Genomic DNA, 23,726 nt, shown 5'->3' with positions numbered 1-23,726 from the left:
AAAGAATAATTTACACCTGGAGAGCTGAAAAGAGAGGGCTTATGAAAAAATTGTCAGAGCTCATAAAACTCTGGTACTTAATCAAAAGTAGACTATATAGATATAAAGGAAAATATATTCCAAACTCAAGACTTTCCTCGAAAAAAAGTCACCAGTATCATTTTTTTAAAGCTTCTTGGATTTCATTTTTATAGTCCTTTAAACTTCTTGAGTAATGCTGGATTATGCATTCCATCATTTTCTAAACTTTGACCCTCTCCTTACACTCATCCCAGATACAAATCCAAAGTAATCATCTCTGTTAATTCCTGATGTATTCTTCTGAATTTTGGGATCAGTTGTTGATAATTCTGGCAATCCCCTGTGCTTTGATCACCAAGATGTGTCTCTCACCTAAGACTACTGAAATCTCTCCACCTTCCTAACCTACACAGAGAGCTGAGGAAGCCCCCTTTCTACAAATGTTCCATGCCCATCTCTATTTCGACAGCATACCTCACCATCCCTTTCTATCCAACTACCTTTATTTAATGGATGCTAAACTATTAGGTACAGGAGTTGGCAAGAAATCAGACATTTATTTAATGCCAAAGTAAGCCCACAATTACTTTCTACACAGAAGGGACACACACTGTGTGATGGAAGGGTCAGAGCATCATCGTTCCAATCCAGCCATCAGGTTTAACACATCGATAAGACTGTGTGCCTTCCAATTTGATGCAAACTGCAGTAGGCAAAATCACCACTGAAGTGCTCAAGTCCAAAATATTGAAAAACATTTTAGATAAAACATCCACTCAAAGAACGAAACAATCCAACAAGGCCTTGGAAAAACAATCAGACAAATCCAGAAGGTGAGACATTTGACAGGACAACTAGACAGGATTGTTAAACCAGCTAACATCATTAAAAACTGGCAGTTCTTAGTTGAAGGAAACTCAAGGCATAACAAACAGAAGCAATCTGCGGTCCTCTTTTGGATGCTACTTTGGATAAACAGCAGTGAAAGACATTTTGGAGACAATTTGGGAAATTTGCATGTTCTTTGATACTGAACAGGATGAAAACATTTATAGAATTGTGTGTGTGTGTGTGTGTGTGTGTGTGTGTGTATACACATACACGTTATATAAATATAGACAGACAAAGGGAGATCACAGTGGATATACACCAACATGTTAAAAGTAGTATTCTCTTTATGGAATACAGTGATGATTTTCTACTTTTGCTTGTCTGCATTGTCTAATTTTCTACCCTGCATACATGCTGCTTCTGCAACAGCACTAGGCTACTTTATGATGGCTTTGCCTCTGCGTGATTACATGGGTAATACAGCCCTGAATTGGTTTCTGATTTTATTTGATCCTTCAGTTAAACCTTTTTCTGTCTCTAAACTAAAGGGTCACGGAAACAAGTGGGAGGAAAAGAAATCTTTTCTTTGGTAACTGGACTAATCAATCACACTAAATCTTAATAAAAACCATTTGAGCTCAGTATTATAATCCCTCTTTGAGATCTAAGAAATTAGACTCCCAGGAATAATACAATGTGGTTTCAGAAAGCAACCTTGGTATTGGCTGTGGTGGCCTTTCCCTGGTTTTGACAAATTTCTTAACTGGAATCTTAGGACCCCTTCACCCAACCCGGAAGCCATCTTCTGAATTGCTCATTGCCTCAATGGGATTCTATGAAAATCAGAAAAAAGAAATCTCCAATTCTTGGTTATCAAGTTTGCAAACTGGTCTTATGTTCTGTTTGAAACAGCGCACATATATTTAAAAGGAAATAAAAGTTAGATGTGGTTTGAATTTTAAGAAAGGAATGAGTGGAGGAGAACCATCAGACCCTCAGAGCTTCGTCCAGCTTTCCTTCTGGAGCCTTCAGAAATGGTAAGTCCTACATCTCACTGCTGTGGCCCAGAAGCAAAGACAGCAGAGGCCGGGCAGAGGGGTAATTCTGTCTCACAAAGCTTTCTGCATGACTGCTGGAGCAGGGGGAGCAGCTGAACATCATCCTCCAGGCTAACAGGGGCAAGGAACAAGGCTGTGGCACACAGGGCAAGCAGCAGACGGAAAGGCCTCCAATGGTAGAGCATGCTATATACCAAAGGCTGTGTGGCAGCAGGTGGGAACTGGTGTACTGGGCAGAAGCTAGTGTTAGGAAAGTTTGGCAAGGCCCAAGGACCAGCAAAAGGGGAGCCAGTTCAAACAAAGGTAGATCACTGTGGGCCAAATACCCCTCCCACAGCAGCTATCATCCAGGGGCCAGAGGTGAGAGGAATAACTGGAACTGAATGAAGAAAAAAGGAGACATGGTGAAGCTAAGCTACAATTAGCTAAGCTTACATTTGCTGCAATTAGGCTGACTGGCATTATGAAAACAGATTGCCATGCAAGATAAAAAGAATATATATATAAAGAAATTTGTTTATTTGCCCTATTAAATATGTGACTTTAAAATACGGTAGCTGAAATAACTTATCCCTCTTCACAGAGCCAGTGGATGTCACTGTAACTTGCCTTATAAATTGCACTTCACAGAACTACCAACAGAGGAAAGGTTAAAAAATATTTCATCATGATGACAATTTTATAGACTAAGAATAAAATATTATCTTACACATAAGGTCTTTCAAGTTTAGAACTAAATATTTCCAGACAGAAAAAAGTCAAGTTGTTTTTTTTTTTGGAAATTTAAGATAATTTATTAACATTAATTTCCATTTTGCATTATAATACTAATTTCTTCTGGAAAGAATTAGCCAATGACTTTAAAGCTTCTTATTTTCATGTTTTAAATTTTTATATTTTACAAAAATAAAAACAAAGAATGGAGCTTATAAAATATTGTCTTTTCAATGGTTTGAGCCCTTTAATATCTTGCAAAAAGAAATCCGTGCCATCCATTTCTGCAGTATAGAGCCTTGTGTTAAATAATACAAGAAATGAATGAAATAAAAAGGCAGCCAGAGTAGAAAGAATGTCCTCAGTTTCATGAAGAACTTTTGCTCAAATTGTTATTTATAAAAGCTCTGCTTTGATTACTTTTGCTTTTCCCTGGAGAATACTTTACTATTCAGCTGTTAATATAATTTCTGGAGGACGATATTTCCTATAAACCACAAGGAGAATAAGACAGGTTAAAGGTGAGGTGTACCACATTGCCATCATGACTCCATGCCAGAAAGAGATTTCACATTTAAAAAAAAATTGCATTATGATTAACCGATTTGGGGGGGGGTAATTCTTCATGAGAAATATTGCACCCCTCTGGTTCACTGGATCTGCACAGCTGACACTTCACACTTTTGACATAAATAATCCATCACCCAATGAGCTCTCTCAAGAAAACTTAATTAAAGTCCAAAGCATCGTGCATCTTACTGAACTGATTAGGAAGCCTTTCACAAAGTGATTCATAAGTCAGCATTGATACCACTGATGGGCTGGGGGAAAAAAGGCAATAAAACAAGGGGGCATAACAATCATTTGCCCCCTTTGCCCTCTGCCTTACCTCCTGCTCCTCTCTGTGGAGCAGACAGCTGGTTCCTACAAACTACATTTCTCATACTCACCTGCCTACTGTCTTCTCATTCAGTGCTCCCAATAGAAGACCCGGTAGGAAACTGGCAGTGGGAAGAGAGAAATACCGTGTTCTCTCTGCAGCATTTTTAGCAATGGCTATTGACTTTTTCGTGGTTCTAGGTCCCTCTGTGTAGCTCCACTCCTAGGGGCTGGTAACAGCACCAACTGTATTGGTCTCTCTAGTCCTTAGTTGGGTGACAGATTCCTTCAGTAAAGAATTTATTTACTATCCTCTGTTTTTCAATTCTCAAAAATAACTTTTGAACAAGGACCTCTCTTAAATCCATTCATTGAATGATCTGGCATGCACTATTTTTTCAGTTCAATTCGGCCTGATACAGGGACCGTGCTTAATTCATGAAAGAACCATCCCAAGGTTTTGCTCACTAGGAAGAGGGATTCACTATACCATAATCTGCCATTAACCCTTTCACTCACAAGGCAAAAAAAAAAAAAAAAAAACAGACATGAAGGTCTTGAGAAAATAGAAAAGGATGCACTAAAAGATTCATTCATTCATTCATTCATTCATTTTGAAGCACCTACCACTTATCAGGCAATGCACTAGATGATAGGGCTACAAATTGGTTGGGGGCTTAAGCAAAAGCAAAAAACCAGCCCCTGCCTTCAAATATCTAGTCTAATGGGAAAGATGGACAGTTACAGAAAGTCATGCAAATCCACACAAGTTCACAACAGTTTTAAATTTTTATATTCTGCCATGGCGCTTATTTTGAAAACATGAAATTGATATATTAGGGAGCAATTTGAGCATGGCATGATTTTCTGTTTGCTTATGCAGCAGCTGCATCTGTGAGAAACAGTATATGAACATGCAAAAATCTGCTCCCAGCAGAACAGAGCCAGGCAGTAATACACAAACAGAACAGAAGCACAGACCTCCCCAGGGACTTCAGTTCACCTTAAGCCACACCCTGTCGGTGTCACAACTTTCTACCACTTTCTGACAGATTTCCAATAAATCTCCTTACACCATTTCACTATGGACAAGCAATAGCCCTCCTGAAACCCACTTCCACAAGTAAATTTCGTATCTTTCTTCAAGGTAAAATACCACATTTGCAGTATTTAGATATTTCTTAACCAATTTATATGTGCAAAACATACTATCATTTTGTGTTAGTTTCTTACCTTTTATTTTATGGGTGACTGGGGAAGTTTTTGAATGCTGTGACCTACACTCTTTTCCCATAAGTCCTGTGAATTTTTATTGTGTGATTTTGCACAGTATGGTGGTTTTGAAATAGGTGTATGTTGCTTTATAATGGAACAGAACATACTCTGAAAGAAAGGGCAATGATACTTATACTAGGAGAGAAGAGGGGAATGAGATACTGTCCTGAAAAGTGAAAGGGGACAGGAACTAGAGGAAAACCAGGGTGAAGGAGCAGAAAAACAGACACATGATGAGAGAGGAAATCAGAAAGCTGGAGTGTTAGGCAGGGGCTGCATGTACAACCTGCTAGGTGTGGGAAGTAGACTGGCAGGAGGGAGCTGGACTCCTAACAAGTCTCCAAAGGATTTGGTAAGTAGGCCTATAAATACAGTCATCCTTCAGGATCCATGAGGGCTTGGTTCCAGGATCCCCTACAAATACCAAAATTGAGGAGGTTCAAGTCCCTTACATAAAATGAGATAGTATTTGCATATAACCTAAGAACATTCTCCTATATACTTCAAATCATCTCTTATCATACCTAATACAATGGAAATGCTATCTAAATAGTTGTTATACTGCAGTGTTCAGGGAGTAATGCCAAGAAAAGAGTCTGTACCCTTTCAGTGTAGATGCAGTTAAAAAAAAAAATCAATTAGAGGAAGTTTGGATGCAGAAGCCATAGAGGGCTAGAGTATAACGAAGGCCCCATTTTCCCAGTGATAAAATGCAAAAGAAAGTGGTTTGAGTCAACTTGAATAGACGCACATATACTTTTGATACGTATGTTAAATTGAAAATATCTACTTATAAAATCTATTAATCCTGTTACATATGCATATTTAAAATCAGAAGAGATCATTTGGTGACTTTAAGATCTTGCTTTTTACATGCACATAAAGCAATTTACATGCACCTTCACGTAACCTGCATGCATTGATCCCCTAAGTTTTTACCTCCCCTGTGGCTAGCCCTCTTTCTATGATTTTAACTCTTTAATTATACCGGAAACATAGACCCATTTTACGCTTCTCTCAAATTGTGAGGCGCACTAGCAAACTGTCACCTTGATTGCTCAGAGAATATGAAAAGCCATTAATGCCTCTGGATTTTGGATAAAAAAAAAATCTAAAAGGTTTATTTAAACCCTGACTTAAAAAATTAAATGTACAAAAGGCAGCCTTATATGAAAGACTATGATTCTTGCTACTTTACAGAATAATTTGGGAAAGGGGAAAACCTATACATAAGTGAGAATGAAAAGCCTACATTAGACATTAGAGATGGGGGGGAAACTGGAATCTACTCACTTGAATAAAGGAAATCAAATTCAGTGGGGGTTTGGGGTATAGAGCTAGAAAGAGAAAAGCTGGACACACATGCATGCATACACAAAGCTACAATCTGAATGTCTGTGTCCTCCAAAGTTCATACATTGGAATCCTCACCCTTGATGTGATATATTTGGAGGTAGAACCTTTGGAGAGGCAATTAGGTCATGGAGACTGGGTCCTCCTAAAGAAGATTAGTGAGCAGCCTTATAAAAGAGGCCCCAGAGAGTTGCCCCTTCTACCCTGACAGGATACAGGGAGATGGCACCATCTAGGAACTAGGAAGCAGCCCTCACCAGAGACCGAATCTGCTGTGAACTTGATCTTGGAGGTCTCCACCTACTGTCAGAAATGAATTTCTGTGGTCTTAAGCCATCTGTCGATGGTATTTTTGTTGTAACAGCCCAAATGGACACTGCTATGGTTTGAATGGTTTTGTCCCCTCCAAAACTCAAGAAATAGTTTAGTTGGCAAACAGTGCCTAAGGGAAGTGTTTAGATCATGAGTAGATTCATGCCATTATAAAAAAGGTTGCAGGCATTTGTTCTCTCTCTTCTTCCATGTGAGGACACATCTTCCTTCCTACAGGATGCAGCCATGAGGTACCATCTTGACCCCAGAGTGTGAACCTGGCAGTGCCTCAATCTCAGACTACCCAGCTTCCAGAACTGCCAGAGAATAAGTTTCTGTTCTTCATAAATTACCCAGTATTGAGCGTTCCATTGTAGCATCATAGAAGGGACTAAGACAGACATGCACATACCTCCACAAAAATCTATCCTGTCTCTGGTGAACAGCGAGTCTACAATCTTTGCCAACCCACTCCTTCAACTCTGGCTTTTACATTTACCTAGACACAGACCCAACACCTCTTCTCTTCCACAATTTCTACCCATTATACTCTGAATACAGGACCTTAAAAAAAAAAAAAACAGGCTTAACACCAACGTCTCCACACGTCGGCTCCATTTGCATCAGTAACTAATTTAGGTTTGAACTCTTCCATAAATTTGTTGTAGACTGAATGGATCTCCTTATCTTTCCTATTTATAGTAAAATCCCATTTATATATGTCTAAAACCCCAGAAAACTTAAATAAACAGAATTTATAGTCCTATTCAATGGTAATTGATTTTCTCAGTGTTTCTGGGAATACTCCAAGTTCCTAAAAGAACTCTAAATTATCAAAGCAAGATTAACCTACATTCAATGAAGTTTTGAAGATTTTTTTCTTACTCTAATATGATTCACTTAAGAAATTCTTAAATTAGTTCCTACTATATACATAATAATATGCTCAGCATAATGGAGAGACTCCAAATATACTACAAGGTTTGGGACTTGAAAGCAGTTACAATACTCATATGAAAAGAAAAGCCAGAACATAAATTACACTTCAACATAACAATATTTATACTAATGCCTCCCACCAATGAAGATACTTTTCTTTCTGTTGTAATGTGTGATGAAAAACTGGGTCATAAATTGGACTACATTTCCTGAAGAAGAAAAACATTATAAATTATAACTTGGGGGAGTGTTTTTCTGATCAAAGACTTGGAATTAAGCGCGCGCGCGCGCGCACACACACACGTTCGGTAACATCACAAAAAAAAAAATGCAAGACACTCCAGTAGCAATTTAATGTAATGTAAGAGTCCCCAAAAAGAAATAATAATAATGTAGAAATCATACAATGGGATCCAATGTACTCAAGTGTGCACATAGCACAAAAATAAAACTATAATGTAAACTCTAATGCATTATAAATTTTACTTAATGCCAGCAGTGATAAACACAAGTATATCATTAACCATAGTTTTGCTTGACTTGTTAGATTTGAAAGGGTACTTTGGGGATGACTTTGATGTCCTGAGTCTCTTTTTAAAATGAGCTGATACATTCTTTTCCTCCAGATAAATCTCCCTGTGGAGTGTCCAGGCACTCAGAATTCCTCCCCAACCTTAAAGCTGACTTAAAGTCCCAGTGCAGGTATTTAATAAATGTCTGTGCCTAATGGTTATAGTGGCATTAGTGTGTCCCTTCTCTTTTAAAAGAACTGATTTAACATTTCTCTTCTTCAACACTCCTCACTCTTGAATTCCTTTAAAGTAACAGTGTCTATCCAAATAAAAAAGAGGAGAAAAAAAAGTAAATCTGGAGTAAAACCAGAATCTATAAGAGAAGATCTAAGAATTTAATCGAAAAACCCAAGCAGCAATTATTAGATAGGCGAGAGTGGTGTTTTATTATCATTAAAGGTGCATCAAAACTCTTCTTACATATCTGCAAAAGCCCTAGCTCACCTTGTCTTTTTCCTGGGCAGGACCCTGAAGAATTCTTGGGGAAGGCAAGATCTATTCCTGAGGCTGGTCATCGAGGGTGGACATTCTGCTCATTTCAACTAGGACTGGATGAATCAGATACAAGGATGGGCAAAACAGACACCAAAGCTGCACAGAGCCACAGGAAGGAGAAACACACAATGTGTTTTAAGGACAAGTGTAGCCACCCCAGATCTATGCAAGGACACTAGCAGAAAATGTTAGAAAACTAAGCATGAGACCTCCAGATGACAGTCTAGATAATACAGTGTCTAACCAAATAAATCTGATGACAGATTTTAAGCAGGAAATTAAGGAACAATGAAGAGGATGCAACCAAAGAAATGCAGAACTACTCAAACAGGTTGGCAGGTGTCCTTATAAAGACAATTTCATGGGTAACACTGTCAACCAGAGTATTCTACAAGCCCAAAGTGTATCCTTTGTTCTCTCCACACTCTTGATTAATAAACACTGGGTGCTCACCGGGCATCTGTGTCTAAGCACATGACCATCTTTATGCATCCCTTCAAAACATTGCCCCTTTACACATTTTGATGTCAACGCTCTCCAGGAAGAGAAATATGACTACACCGGCAACACTTCCCCATAGAGTTAATAGGGTATCTGCCATAAAACACTTCTATTTTATATTAATAAGTTCTAATGAAATTTCCCTTTACTCACCCATGTATTGTTCAATTTCCAAAGGCTAATAGACCAATTTCAACTCTACTTTGGAGTTATGCTTTATTGGCAAAATTTTACATTTTAATCTTTTTCAGTTCACATTTATTTCAAAATGACCCGTTTCCCTTGTGTAAATCCTCAGTAGTTATTTTTGGCAACTTTAAAAGGAAAATCAAAATGGCAGGATCATGGAGACTTTGCCAATCCATTCTTGGCTCCTTTTATATACTAAGATTTTTCTTTTAATAATCATAATTAAGATTGGAAAGTATCCATTAGATTTGATAACTGGAAAATAATTTGTGACTTTGGAAAGAACTACGTCAGTTGGAGAAGTGGGGGCAGAATCCTCACTGGGTATGAAGGGGGAGCACAAAGATGAGCAGATTCTACTTTCAAAAGCTATAATTTTAAAAAGTCAACACAAGATTAGAATATAACTGGAAAGAGTATCCCCCTGGTTTTAATTGGGGAAGACTTGAGCTTGCATGTACTATGCATGAACTCCCGACAGTACATTATAAACAGCATTAACTTTCACTACACCATTCACTGTTTCATTTCTCTCCTCTTTGTTTTTGCTCTTGTTCATAAAGTTTCTCTAAAGTCAAGACAATAATCTAACTAGATTGTACAAATTCCTCCCACTTTTGCAACTGTCTACATCTCTGGAGCACTATGCTTTCTTTTCCTCCATCCATTTGTTAATTTCAATCAAATAATATTTCTAAACATGTCCAATCCCAACAGCTGCTTTTTTTTCAATTTCAGTTAAATTTTCTGCTTCCTCTTCTCTATTTTCCTTCATCTCTCATCTTGAATTCTCTTTCCTATCATTCAAATAGGTGTACATTTCCTTTGGGGGGGGGCGTGTACCTGTACTTGTATGCCCTACTAAATTTCCATTATTCTATTTTCACTTCCTCAGGCATCACAGCATGAATAACTTCATACTATTTTTAGCATCTCAGTTTTCAGTTGTTGGGGCTGAACGACTATGTTGCCATACCAGGTGCTTTTATCTTGTAGGCACTCACCATCCATTTATGATTGCCAACCTATTGCCAAATTAATGGATAATTCTGTACCTGGGTACACTTCCCTGTCACACTCTGACACACCTGGACAAAACTGTTTACTTTAGATTATGAAGTTTTGGGTCTCACTTATTTACACTGTGAGCATCACAAGTTTTCAAAACAGAGTTTGAGAATGCTATTAAGTTTTATGTGGACCAATGAACTATTCTGCTTGAATTACCAGGTTACAGAGGAGTATTCTTAACATTGTTGGTTTTAATTAATCTTAAAGAGTTTTCTTAAACCATCAGCTTCAAACACTGTGCAATAAGATTTTATATTAAAGAGGATATCAATAATCAGATTGAAAGAATAACATAAGTAGTCTAGAATCGAAAATAATGTCAAGAAAATTGTAGCAAAAACAAATAGATACAGAGGGAGACCAGTTCCTTCCTTCTCATCCTGGATCTACTCATCTATAAAATCCCACAGATGCAATTTGTATCTCTGAAGCATCCTTGCCATTTCCTTCCTACCTCCACACAAGCCCCATAAAAATTCTATAAGTGCATGGCCAATTTTCAAGTGCTGCCATATACCCCAACCAGGCCAAGCATAATATATGACACACTGTAGACAAATAGTACATAATCATTGGCTAAATTTTGCTTGAGGAACCCAATAGGCTAAGAAGAATTATTTCAATCTATCAAAGGGCACTGAAGTCTTTGCATGTAAAATGCCAAAGAAATGTCTTCCCTGCGATCTAGTCTCCTCACTGCATTCACTTTTGTAACCAGCTCAAACGGCCCAAATGGTAGCACAGCCGGCTGGAGGCCCTTAACTGAATAGTCCAAGAGGGCTCCAGCTCTGCAGGTTACATAGCTTTACTAATTTTTACTGGTTGTCCTGGAAGTGTTTGGCAATAGATTCTTCAACAGACATTGGGAGCCCAGTTCGGGTTCTTCAGCCTCTGAACAAACAAACAAAAAATTTTATATTGAAGAAGTCCATGACTCAGTTTAAATCAAAGTATGATCTTGGCATTTTGAAAAAGAGATCCATCTCCACATACTGCCTTTCGGTGAACATATTTTTTTTTTCTCCTTAGTGCAGCTGAGCTGTTAGAAGTCAATAGAGTCAGCAAAGCTGATCTGGTCAGAGGAGCACAAAAGGGATTGAGACTAGACTTTATTCCTCTTCTTTATTTAAAATGCAAATTTAATGTAAATGATCCCATTATAAATAATAGCACTGTAGCTATACTTTAATTAATATGGGTAAATAAAACTAACATACCCCTTTCATTTATTTCAGCACATAGCTATGTATAGTTACTCTCCGCAAGGTGATGAGGATCCAAATAAGATTAAGACACACTATCTGCTCTTATGGAGCTCTTACTTGGAAAGATAGACATCAGATCATCTTCTCGGTGATCTGAAGGGCTTATACTAACTTTTATCTACTCTGTGCCATGAACACAGCAGGTGCTCAATAAATAATCTTTGAATTTATTCATATAGCTTACAAGCACATCATTTACTTTACATTAATTTACCTTGCTGTGTACAAACTGCTTAGTTATATTAAAAAAAACTAAAAGTAGTAACTGGAAATATATTATGTCTACAAGCATTATGTTTTAATTCCAAATGAAATATCTAATAATAATGCACATAATATTAGATGACACATTCATAGACTGTCTACACAAGAAAATTCCTCCCTGTGAAGTTTAGAATTTTTCTAACAGAAACCTTGTTCTTAATAGTCTTTTTTAAACAATTAAAGTCAGATTTAAGCTATGTATGTAATATGCCCCCCACACCGAAAGATTTGAAATTATTAAAATGTTTCACACATGTAGTTTCACATATAGTTTGATAGATGTTGCACTCACAAAGGAAATACAGGATTTTTTTTACATGTTCCACACAATGAAACTCATGTCACATTCTGTTTTTTCAATTGAAGCATGTCACAGTCCAGAGGGTCGGTTACTGTCAGAAATTCAACTTGAAAAAAGCCCTTCAGATCACCGAGAAGAACACAACCTGCCAGGAAACGAACAACCCTACCAAAAAATTACTACAATTTGATCAGAAATATCACTTTGGAGGGCCACATGTAATTTCTGACTACAGTAATCATAATAGTGACATAGTAAAAGAGGGCTGAGAAATGGGCATCAGGTGCAAATTAGAAAATCCGGTTAGGCTAGTCTTAAAAGTTTATGTTTCCTTTCTCATGCCTCAAAGAGATAAACAGATCCTAATCTATGCCCATTTCATATGCAGCTGGCTACACATATACAACAACTCATAAAAACAGCAACAACAAAAGAAACAGATTCTTTAGCCTGGAAACAAGATGGGCAAGGTGATTTGGTGATGCAACATGTATATATAATGGTGAAGTGAATGAAAGCCAGATGTGCTCGGTCTTCACCAATGAAAGGTATAGGAGATTCAGTTGTTTTTACAGATGAGATATAAAGGAACCTTATCTTATAGGTTTAAAGTAAATGTGTTCTGAAAGAAGTCATGGAAGTGTTTTAAGCATTATTCTAATATATTATTTGTGTGGATATTTAAGGGAAAACTTAATAGAATGATCTTGCCCATGTAGCAACTGATGGTATATCCATTAGAAGAAAACCTGACGGTTAACAGGCAAGCAAGAGAAAGGGACTCTCAGTAGCATGGGTTCTGGGCATATCCAGTATGTTGGCCAGGAGTGGCTATTGAGCAATTAGCACATGACTAGTCTGAACCAAGATGTTCTTCCAATAAGTAATAAAATATAGACTGGATTTAATACTTGGTACATGCAAGATCTAAAGCAGCACATTAGTAACTTTTCATAATCAGTACATGTTGAAATGAAAAATTCTAGATATATTAATAAAATTATAATCAACAAAATATACTAATAAAAAATTTCAATGCTTGTTTTCTTCCTCTAATGTGGCTACTAAAAAATGTAAGAGTGAATTTGGTAAATGTATTTGTGGCTTGCATTTATACTTCATTTCGATAGTGCTGCTCTAGAACAAGACTGCCTAGGTGTAAATCCTGACCTAGGGTAAGTTACTTACTAATATGATGTGGGAAAATAATTGTAATACAACCAGCCTCACACGTTTTTTTGAGAGGAATTCATAAATCAGTACATGAAGAGCAGTGTTTGGCACACAGTACGTGCTCAATAAATCTTCAATGCATGTGTCCACTCTGCAAATATCTTGACATGTAGTTGCTCATCCTCTGCTTGAATACACCCAGAGATGGGAAACTCACATTTCCTTGAGACAGCCTATCACACTTCCAGACAGTTCTGAATGTGAAAAAGTTCATTCCTGGAATGAGTAAAAAAAAAAAAAAAAAAAAAATCTCTTTACAACTCTTCTGCACTTCTTTATATATATGATTCTGCCAGAGGCAAAAAGAAACTGGTCATATTCCAACAGCATATTTCTATAAAAATTAAGAGGCATTGATATTAGAAATGGGTTTATTATACATTCCATGGAATTTCACATCAGGAGATCTCATACTTCTAAGAGATCTTTAAAACTATGATTTGTCATGCATGCTTAACCACAGAACAGTTCTTCTAAGTTGTCCCCTTTGACCAAGGACATCTTCCATTGGAATACACACAAAGAAAACAGACAAGGGCCAAAATCTCAGGAATAACCAAGGCCACTGTTCATCCACACCCACCCACATCTGAAAAATTATTTTCCCTCTTTTCTCCTCTTTCTGCTAATTTCAAAGCTAAGGCTTTGCACACTTGTCAAAAATAGTTCCCTCTTAATGATAAACCATTAATCAAAAGGAATATAGTGTACATTTTCTATATCCTGAATTTTCCAATGGTTCCTCCAGAAGTCAACATTTTTATATGTGAACATCTTAAGCTCTTTACAACTCTAAGATATAATCTTCACACACAAGGTCTGTGCCAAAACCAAACACAGCCTTTCCCCATATCTCCAAATGACAGTTCCACCTCCAGGTAGAAGTGATTCAGCAATACTCTTTCCATCAGCCACCTCCATTGTTTGCAGAGACTCTGGCAGCTGGTGAGTATATGCACTCATTCATTTTGAAGAAATTCCTGCAGAGGTCAAGACTGAACTTGTTGCCCAAACTTTAGATTCTAGAGTAGCCTAGTGAATCAGTACATGAATAATCCTTGTAGGCCAATAAACTAGGATGCAAATCATGATTCTGTGGTTTTCAAGTTGTACCGGCATTAGACAAAGTATACAGTCCCTCAGCCTCTGTTTTCTAGCATTTAAAAAAAATGGGACTAAATAACAATACCCCCTTTGCAACATTATGAGGATTAGACAAAGCAATTCTAATGCACTTAGTCTGGTGTACATCCTGTACTTATGAATCCTCAAATGGCTAATGTCATCCTGTCCCAATTCTCTATCACATTTTCCCCTCCAAATTCTCAGTAGAGAATAGTGCCTTTTCCCACTCAAAGTCTTAACCATCAGAACTCTACAAGTAGATGCTAAAGAAAACAGACTCAACATTAAAATTAGAATTTACCACCTCAGTTATTCAGCCAAAGACAGCGCTTTGCAAACTGGTATGATCAGAGAAAGCCCAGTGGAAGTATAATTAAAACTGGATCTTGACTAATGGGAAAACTTTGGATAACTAGGGACAGAGGGAGTGTGAATCTTGTGGGTGACTTGAAGGAGACAGGCCTTAGAGAATACAGAATGAGATACAAAATTCATGAGTGGCATGAGTTAAACTTAGATGGGATGTGGAATACTATTTTTTCTGTTCAAGAAGCATACTTTGTGCTTTTTTCAGGGCCTATCTAACAATGTTTTAGTTTTAGCCACAAGAGATCCAGAAGAAAGCATCCAAGTATTTCCCTTGGTCCTCAAAGTCATCAATATCCCTAGCTTCTCTGTGATCAGCCAGACATACTTCAGTTCAGGGAATGCGTCAATTCAGGTCAAATGAAGCCCCATTAGCAATACTGAATCAAAGCAATGAATGAAAGTCAATATGAAATAAATTATCTGAAGACTGAAAAAGGAGGTGATGGAAAAAATAAATTTTTTTTCTAAAAGAAAAGCATTGTTAAATTATTCTTGTATACATACATACATTTTTTTCTGAGACAGATGTGAGGCAGAAGGACTTAATATTTTGACAGATAATCTGAGTTAGAAATTTAGCTCTGCCCCTAAGAATATTCTTGTTTTACATTTTAGCATTCTTATTTTACGTTTTCCAAGAAAGCAAATTAATTTGAAAGTAGAGTGGCTTTATATGAATTGAAAATCAGTTGAAAGAGGTTTCAATATCCTTGGGCTCTTAGGTAATGTAAATATATGCAATAGAATAACAATATTTAAGTATTGTGATGGATACATGTATTAGAAAACACTAAAATGTAAATGTAAACAAATTTCAAGTTAAACTATGCACAATGCCAATGGTTACATTTATAAGTAAAAATACCAAGGGATAATATTAAAAATATTTGCCAACTGGTAGTGTCAGGCACAAACCAATTAGAAGATTCTGACAATATCCCTGGAGCAGGACCCAAGGCTCCATTGTCATGCCAAGTGAGTTATTCTTAGTGACTATATCAAGAAGTGGCCAAACGGTGTTCTGTAGGACACCCAGGAAATGGCACCTATGGGGGGGTGGGGAGGGTGGGAGTTCAGAGAGTACCCATTTACCTACTAGCACAGAAATACTTTAATATTTTTACATCCTGTAAGGCTGTATCAATGCACACTGGACAAATCTCCCTGAATATGTCTAACATAAGCACAAAAGGTAGAAATCAATAGAAGAGAGCCCAGAAGCAAATTCTGCAAGAGATTACTGCAAGTCTTAATCTTACTATAATTAAATCCTTCATTTATGCATACTCCATGGTTTGCTTTTTAAAATAACCGTTTGAAAGAACATAAAATTAAAATATGCATTACTATACAACTACAGTCTAAGACCAAGGCAATGCTGCCTAACTGCCATGAAGTCTAGAGCTTTTTTCAACATTGTGATTCCTCTGGAAGTAATGAACTGTTTGCTAACATAACACTTGGGCACAAATCTGCAGCCAATCCTCATGCAGCCAAGTGGAACAGAGCAACAAGCTTCTTACCACTCAAGGAACTGAAGAATTGTTTGTGCACTAGTTACGTAGGATTCTGTTTTTAGCTACAGCACATTTAATTATAAGAGATTCACAATTAAAATATGCCTAGAGAGGCAAAATCAAAAGATGCATCATGGCCCTTGCTGCAAAAAGAAAAAAAAAAAACCAAGTTCAAAAATGATAGCCTACTGTTCCATACGGGAAACATTTCCATGTTTTCACCAATTCCCCACATCTAGGTTAATGTATAATCTATTCTGCTATAAAGACCTCTTTTTTAAACTTCCAAAAATTCTAGATTTCCACATTATAGCAAAAAGTTGTGCTTTTGGAACATGTTGTGAAAATACATAATGACCAAAAAAGTAATACAAATTTCATAATGCTTTCAAATGTCTCTATTCATACCAGCATACTTACACTCTTAAAATATATAGCTCTAATGTGTACCAGATGATTTAATTGTTTAACTCCTCCCCTCCTGCAATAACCCTGGCATGCACGATGCAAAACTCTATTCTATAATACCTCTAGAGTTGGTTTCATAATTTCACCAAAAGGTATGAAGTAACTAAATTTCATTAATATTCTATTTTCCTCTCAAACGCTTGATCTAATGATTGCTCATTAGAAATCACAGTAGATTATAAAGCAGAAAAATAACTACGTGAACATATTTTGCATGAATGGTCCTCTCCTGGAATCATGACTCAAAATGAAAGCATGAGCCTAGGAGTTCCATGACCAGGACTCCTATGTCCTTCTTCCTCAAGAGGTACAAACAAGCTGACCAGGGAACTATACTCAATACCCCTCATTTCATCAATAGTCACTTTACTATTCATAATTATTCACTGTTATTTTCCCACTAAAACCATCAACAAGATAATCTCAATTAATGGAGAAGTTTTAAAGGGTGAATAAAATGTTTATCTTAAAGCAAGGGTGCCAATGATTTCAGACCTGCAAAACCAGAGTCCTATGAAACTGACAATAGATTTCTAGAATTAAAAGGAGTTTAAAAAAAAAAAAAGTCCTCCTACTTTCACAGGTTTAATGTGTTAATTATCACTTAGATATTAATCCTGTTAACAGCTCTAAATTAAGGACCTGTGGTATATTTAGGAAGCTGACTGGTGGTGAAGTGATTACAGCTGCTTCTTTTGGAGTTATACATAGGAAATCTCTTCTTTTGAAAACATAAAGCATTTATGCAACCCATACTGAAAAATCCAAAATCACATCTAAGGAGCTCATATAAATAGTTTTTGATACTGTAATACCCCTACTCTTTTTATTCAAAGATCCACCCTTTACACTTCATTTGTGGAGTGTCTCAAAAGGTTTGGTTTTCATGGTGCTGTTCTTTTCCCTTACCAACTAGTATAGTTGTCACTGCTTGGAATCCTTTAATCTGTTTATTTTAATCATATATATTTGTCATTTTGACTGTTGACTCAATAGGACCAGTCAACTATTCTTCATCTTTCTATTCAAACTTCTGAAAATCAGTGTTATTATTTTAATGCCTAATCTTTTTTTTTAAAGAGAGAGGAGAGGGAGAGGGAGGGAGGGAAGGAGGGAGAGGGAGGGAGGGAAGGAAGGAGGGAGAGGGAGGGGGGAGGGGGGGAGGAGGGAGGGGGGGAGGAGGGAGAGGGAGGGGGGAGGGGGGGAGGGGGGGAGGGGGGAGGGGGGGGAGGAGGGGGAGGGAGAGGGAGAGAGAGAGAGAGAGAGAATTTATTTATTTATTTTAGTTTTTTTCGGCAGACACGACATCTCTGTACTTGATGCTGAGGATCGAACCCAGGCCGCAGGCATGCAGGTGAGTGAGCTACCGCTTGAGCCACATCCCCAGCCCTTAATGCCTAATCTTTACAAAGGTGTGCAGAACAGCAAAATTGCAGATTGGGCAAGATTGTTTTTCTCTGAAAGAAGCACATGACTTCAGTCTCAACTTGTGTAGTGTAATTAAAATGAGCCGACATGCCTTAGAATTTGTCTTGTTTGGACACTCCTCTTCTGTTAATTTAACTCCTATCTTTTCATTCTGCTTCTGTAGTCTGTGGTTTAAAGACAAACTTTTTTTAACAGATGCTAATAAAACAATTATTCCTCCAGAAATAGGATCTGCAGCAAGTAGACGAAGACCTTAATAGCCTTTCTGATGAGCATTTTAGCAGTACCACTTTTCTATCTCTTTCTCTTAAAAGAACACTCAACAGAGAACAGAATGGTACATCTAGTTACCAGTGTATTAATGTCAGTCCTTGAACAGTAGAGTTTGGGTTTATATGGTTTTCATAATCAGTAATCATTTACTATCTAATAGTGTTCCTGTTTCTCAGCCTTTCAACTCTTTAATAAGCAACAACTTTGATTAAAACATGATGGAGGGATTGAGAAACATCAGAAATATCACTTTTCAACTATCGATTTACTATTAAGATCTATATAAAGTGAACCCCCTGTGTTAAGAACTCTCAAATAGACTATTGAATCTACCAGCAGTAGCAGTCCTTTCCCGGACCACACATCTCCAAGTTCTTACCATGGATTAATCTCCAATCTTCAGAAACCTGAATGGCTTCCAGTGGTGTCTATGATAATATGACCATTTTTTTTAAATTACCAATTACATCCACAACTCTGTGGAAATAATTATGTTGTTACAGGGTCAAAAGAATCGTCTTTATAATTTTACTTAAATTTGCATAAAAAAGTTTCCAGTCCTTCACTCCCAGCAGATAGGTTTAAAACAAACAAACAAACAACAACAACAACAACAAAAGCCAGGAAGGTAAATGTCAATTACAGGGAATTTACTCCCCTGGCTCACCTACCCAAGGAAAACAGAGAACCAGTCACATTAAGTTTTAAAAGAAGATTCCTGTTATTAATGGCACTGGGGTTTAAAAACAGCAGCGCATCAAAGTGAAGCCTCAAGACAGGGAATTTAGATAGCTTTTAGCCCACAAAGACATGAGCATTCACTCACCACTGAACAGGATCTCTTGATTTGGTTAGTAACATCCTAAGTGGCTCTCAGGAAGCCTTAACCAGCAGCTGAGTATGGTCAAAAACACAAAAAGACTTCCCTGGAGATCACCTCCCCCCAGTTATCCAACAAACCCAGATGGTCTCAACACTGTCAGGGGAATAAGTATATCACTTTGACACCCAAAGTTTGCCTGCTAAAAGGAAACTCCAGACACACACTACACACACACACACCCCACAACCTGATTGGTGTGACCCCTGCCTGTCTGTTTGGATTGCCATTTCCATAATAACAGAGCACTCACAAGTGTACTGAAAAGCCTGGCAGGCTCTTGACCAGATTGTCATTTATAAGATTACCAGTACACTTGAAGGTGGGAAACTGCAGGCTACCAGCAGACCACCCTGGCAATAAATAGAGCACTCCAATGAACACTGGAATCCTCCCTAGACCATGCCAAAACCCCACAATCTTAGACAAACTCCACCTTCCTGTACAGAATTGAATCGCAAGAGCTCTTAAGGGATGTTTAGAGTTCAGAAAAAAAAAATACTATTAGATCATCTGTCCCTCCCTTTAAATAAAGTTTTTTTTCTTCTTATATTTAAAGAGAGCCAGAGAGCTTAATGTTCCTGTCCCCAACACACACACACACACACACACACACACACATACACACACACCACTCCAAGCTTCCCAACTTCAATAGTCAAAACCTACAGATGCCTAAAAAGGGAGATTTCATTTTCATATTCAAATAACTTTAATACAGTGGAACATACAGCATGAAAGGTGACAGGTGCAGATGGGTAGTGCTCTTGAAAATATGCTTGTCCTCCTCCTTGCCTCTCTCACACGCCCCATTCCCAGTTTTTTCTTGATAAATAACAGGCTGTCACATCGAACCCGCAAGTCCCATTCTCCTCCAGCATACCCTCGACCCCACACGGACATGGAAATGTAAACTGTTGCTACAGCCTCCTAACACTCTGCTGATAAATCAGAGGAAGCTACAAAACTTCTTGGCTTGCTCAGCTATCCTCCAGGGCCACTGAACGCCCACGCGCAGATTTCGCAGTCAGCGCTATGGAAAGGGATCCCCTCAGTCAACCTGTTCGCAAAGCCCACAGAACTCCCCGCCCTGGATCTTCGGCTCCTAGGCTCCCGGCGCAGGATGGGGAACACGGCTCCCTTTATGGGCACCCTCCAAAGCAAGCTAGAGGTGGAGTGAACAGAGCTCTGTCGCCCCCATCCCATCGCTAATCCTACTGCCTGAGGTCGGTTCCCAAGCTGCGCGCGGGGGTGTCCCAGTCTGCCCAGCCAGCCCGCTGAAGGGATCCCGCACGCTGCGCCCTAGGTAGCCTTCCTTTCCGCAGATCCAAGCCAGAGGCGTCCAAGAAGCTCCGCTTCCAAGTTCCCGCTCTGGCAGGCAAGAAGGAACGAGGGAGGCAGCCTGGTGAGGAAAGAGCAAAGTCTGTGCTGGTAGCGCGCCCCCAACCCCGGGCGCTGTCACCTCACGCCCCCGCTGGCCGGCCAAGTGGACCCGGCATCCCCAGCTCTGGGCGCAGCGCGGCCGCACTCACCCGCCTCGCCCGAGCCGCAGCCGCAGCCTCTGGGAGCTGCCGAGCCCCAAGCTTCTCGAGTGCAAGAAAGATGGTGGTGTGTGTCGGGAGACCACCCATTCCAGCGTCTGGCAACCCGGCGGCGACTCTGGCTCCTCAGCACTGGAGGAGGAGGAAGAAGAGGAGGAAGGAAGGAACCGCGCAGTCGGACGCCATCTGCTGTACACCTCTGTGCAGCCATTGGCTGCCTGGTGCGTCCCTGGGAGCCGCGGGGCGCGGGGCCGCGGGGAGCCACCTTGCGCCTCGCCTCCCCCAGCAGCTGCTCCCCGCCGCCCCTCCCTTCTCTCTCCTCCCAGCCGCCTGGTCCTCCTCCCCTCCCTCCAGCAGCGTACCCGCCTGACCCTCGACTTAGCCCGCTCCTTTTGGAGAGCAGCAGCGGATGCATTAGCCGCAACCTAGCCTCCTCTGCTCCCCGCAACTGTTTTCCGCAACTTTAAAGCTTCGGGGTGCAGGTATGATCTGAGTGGGACTCTCCAGCTGGGTTGAGCCCCGGGTACCCAACCCGCTGAGCGCTGCGGAGAAGAGCGAGCGCTTTGCTCCTTCAGATTTCACGAAATGATGGGAGAAAAAGAGGAAGAGAGTCCGGTTGCTCTTGGCCCCCACTTATAACTCACCCTAACAGTCCCGAATGCCAACATTCAGAGATAAAGCACACTCTCACTGAGCCATCCCGCAGGGTCCGAATGGCCCAGAGTTCCTCTGCAGTCCCCAGGCAGGAGAGGGCTTCAGGGTTACTAGGAAAATGACAAAAGGAGGTCCTAGCAGGATATGTAGGCGAAAGAAAGAGAAGGGGAAAAAAAGATGAAGAAGAAGAATATACATCGAAGGCCTCTCTGGGGAAACGCCAGGAACTGGGTCCGCACCTGCCTGAACGTCCCTGGTTGAGAGGTTCCCAGCGGTTGTCAACCCACCTCAACCAGAGCCTCAGAAAATCTCTAGCTCTGGGGCATCTTGTCTAAAGGATTTGCAGTCCGGGGCGGGGGAGGAGGGGTTATCCTGGGGAAGCTGCCAGGATGCCAGGCAAGAGAGCCTTCCCCAGCCAAGTAGGGACACCTGAGACAGCCCAGGAGCTGGAAAGTCAGAGTGCACCCAGGTGAGGCAGGAGTGCACAGCAAAGAGCATGTGGGTAGGCGAGGAGCAGAGTCACAGCTGAAAGTCGTTTGCCTACTCTGACACTTGTTTCAAACCCTCCTGGTTTTTGACACCTTTGATCCAGGGAACTTCTTAAGCTTGTTCAGAGAGATGAAGTTGCTTCAAAAGGGAGAAGGGGAAAAAAGCACGAGGACTACTATTGCCAATTACTGGATATTTTGCCTGTCATCTCTGTTTAAATGTGTGAGCCCAACGACAGCAGGGACTGTATCTTTTCTATTTTATCCAATGCCTGGCACACCATGGGTGCTTAAAGAGAAGCAAAATAATAATGATAAAATTAAAGCTTGATGTCATAGCACAAATTAGATTAAAGAGATAAATAGAGCAGACAGGATCTGTGTGTGTGGGGGGGGACAAATCAAAAGAATATAAGTGGCATTGTAAAGGGAAACGTGAATACTTTGGTGAGGAGCTTCAACTCAGCTTGCAGTGGGACAGCTTCTGAAAGTGGGAAAGCCTGACTACTTTAGGCAGCAATCATTTTCGCAAGGAGCGCTACTGTCACATTCTAGTTTATGCTTTTCTTTCTGACATCATTGTCTTAAAAATATATCAACTATTATCTAGACCCCAGGATATTTCCCCAGATTCAAGACCATGATTTGTTACTCCTGAGAGGTAAAATGTCAGTCCTGTGAGCCAGGCGAAAGAGAAACTGGTCCATTATGTTTTATTGTAATCTCGATATATACAGATCAATAGTCAATGAGTCTCATTTAAGTAACTTGAGGAATAATAGCCAAAGAAAAACATTTCCGCTTTCCTGAACAGTTACACCCAGGCTTCCCAGATTTCAGTCTTCCGGAATCAGTGCCACACTTTCAGATCACATCCATGCACACATAAATACTTATTTTTGCAACCTTTCTGGAAAAAAGTTTTCAGCGATCACTTCTGAATATGTCATTTATGGATGTCATAGGAATTATGGTTCACCTTCCTCTTCAGATGCAATAACATATATATTTTTTCTTTAGCCTGGCCATTTCAATATGCATTCTAAATTTAATATGCTAGCCCATTCTCATTAACCCTGTACTCTACCTCAACAATAACATGATTCTCATAAGGATACTTTGTTCTTAAGAAGACACAACTTTCCTGTGTCATGTTGTTTGTACTTGGTCTCCCAGTTTTTTTAATCTAGGATATGAGATAGTAATTATATGGCAATTATGTTCTACATATTTGGCTTCTTAAAATAAAAAAGTAATTTATAAGATGAAATCTAAGGTTTTTCTAAAATATGAAATCCATGAATATTATATCCAACTCTTTCATTTCTACAGAATAGTCACTTTTCTTTGAGGCACTGCACAGACAGCAGGTATATCAGCAAAGTCAAAGTGTATAAGATGCCTGAACCTTATCTGATATTATTCAATATCAAATTTGTTAGACAAAAAAATATAGATACAGATTTTTCCAACTCCTGCTTTCCTCTTGTAGCCCAAACTCCCAGTTTATATTTTTAATAAAGATTTTACTGATAATTTGAGTTTCTTGCCAACATAGTCAACTTGGTGCTGATAAAAACACTGCCCTTAAAATTCAGATTAGGGTTTAAAACATTTAAAGTATAGCCTAGACAGGGAAAGAAATGTAGAAAATGAAGAGGGGAACAGAAATTTTACCAAAGAAGGGACAAAATAAAGAATTTGGAAGAA

The 23,726-nt window shown here is 39.2% G+C and overlaps 1 protein-coding gene across 5 annotated transcripts in view; it reads right to left on the bottom strand.

Moving 5' to 3' along the window:
* Thsd7b (thrombospondin type 1 domain containing 7B) overlaps positions 1–21,819 on the bottom strand; it is an 809,752-nt gene extending 787,933 nt beyond the window's left edge. For 3 of the 5 annotated variants that reach the window (XM_078017322.1, XM_078017324.1, XM_078017323.1), the window contains exon 1: positions 20,866–21,185. The gene's annotated coding sequence lies outside the window, so the exon portion shown is untranslated. Of the gene's footprint in view, positions 1–20,865; positions 21,186–21,518 lie in introns of those variants that run through there. The other 2 variants (XM_078017320.1, XM_005315833.4) reach the window with 2 other exon arrangements.
* Positions 21,820–23,726: the final 1,907 nt, after the last annotated feature.

Source organism: Ictidomys tridecemlineatus, chromosome 7, assembly GCF_052094955.1.
Source record: "Ictidomys tridecemlineatus isolate mIctTri1 chromosome 7, mIctTri1.hap1, whole genome shotgun sequence".
NCBI lineage: Eukaryota > Metazoa > Chordata > Mammalia > Rodentia > Sciuridae > Ictidomys > Ictidomys tridecemlineatus.
The sequence above is the reverse complement of the archived record's forward strand: the minus strand, read 5'-3'. Positions and strand labels throughout refer to the sequence as shown.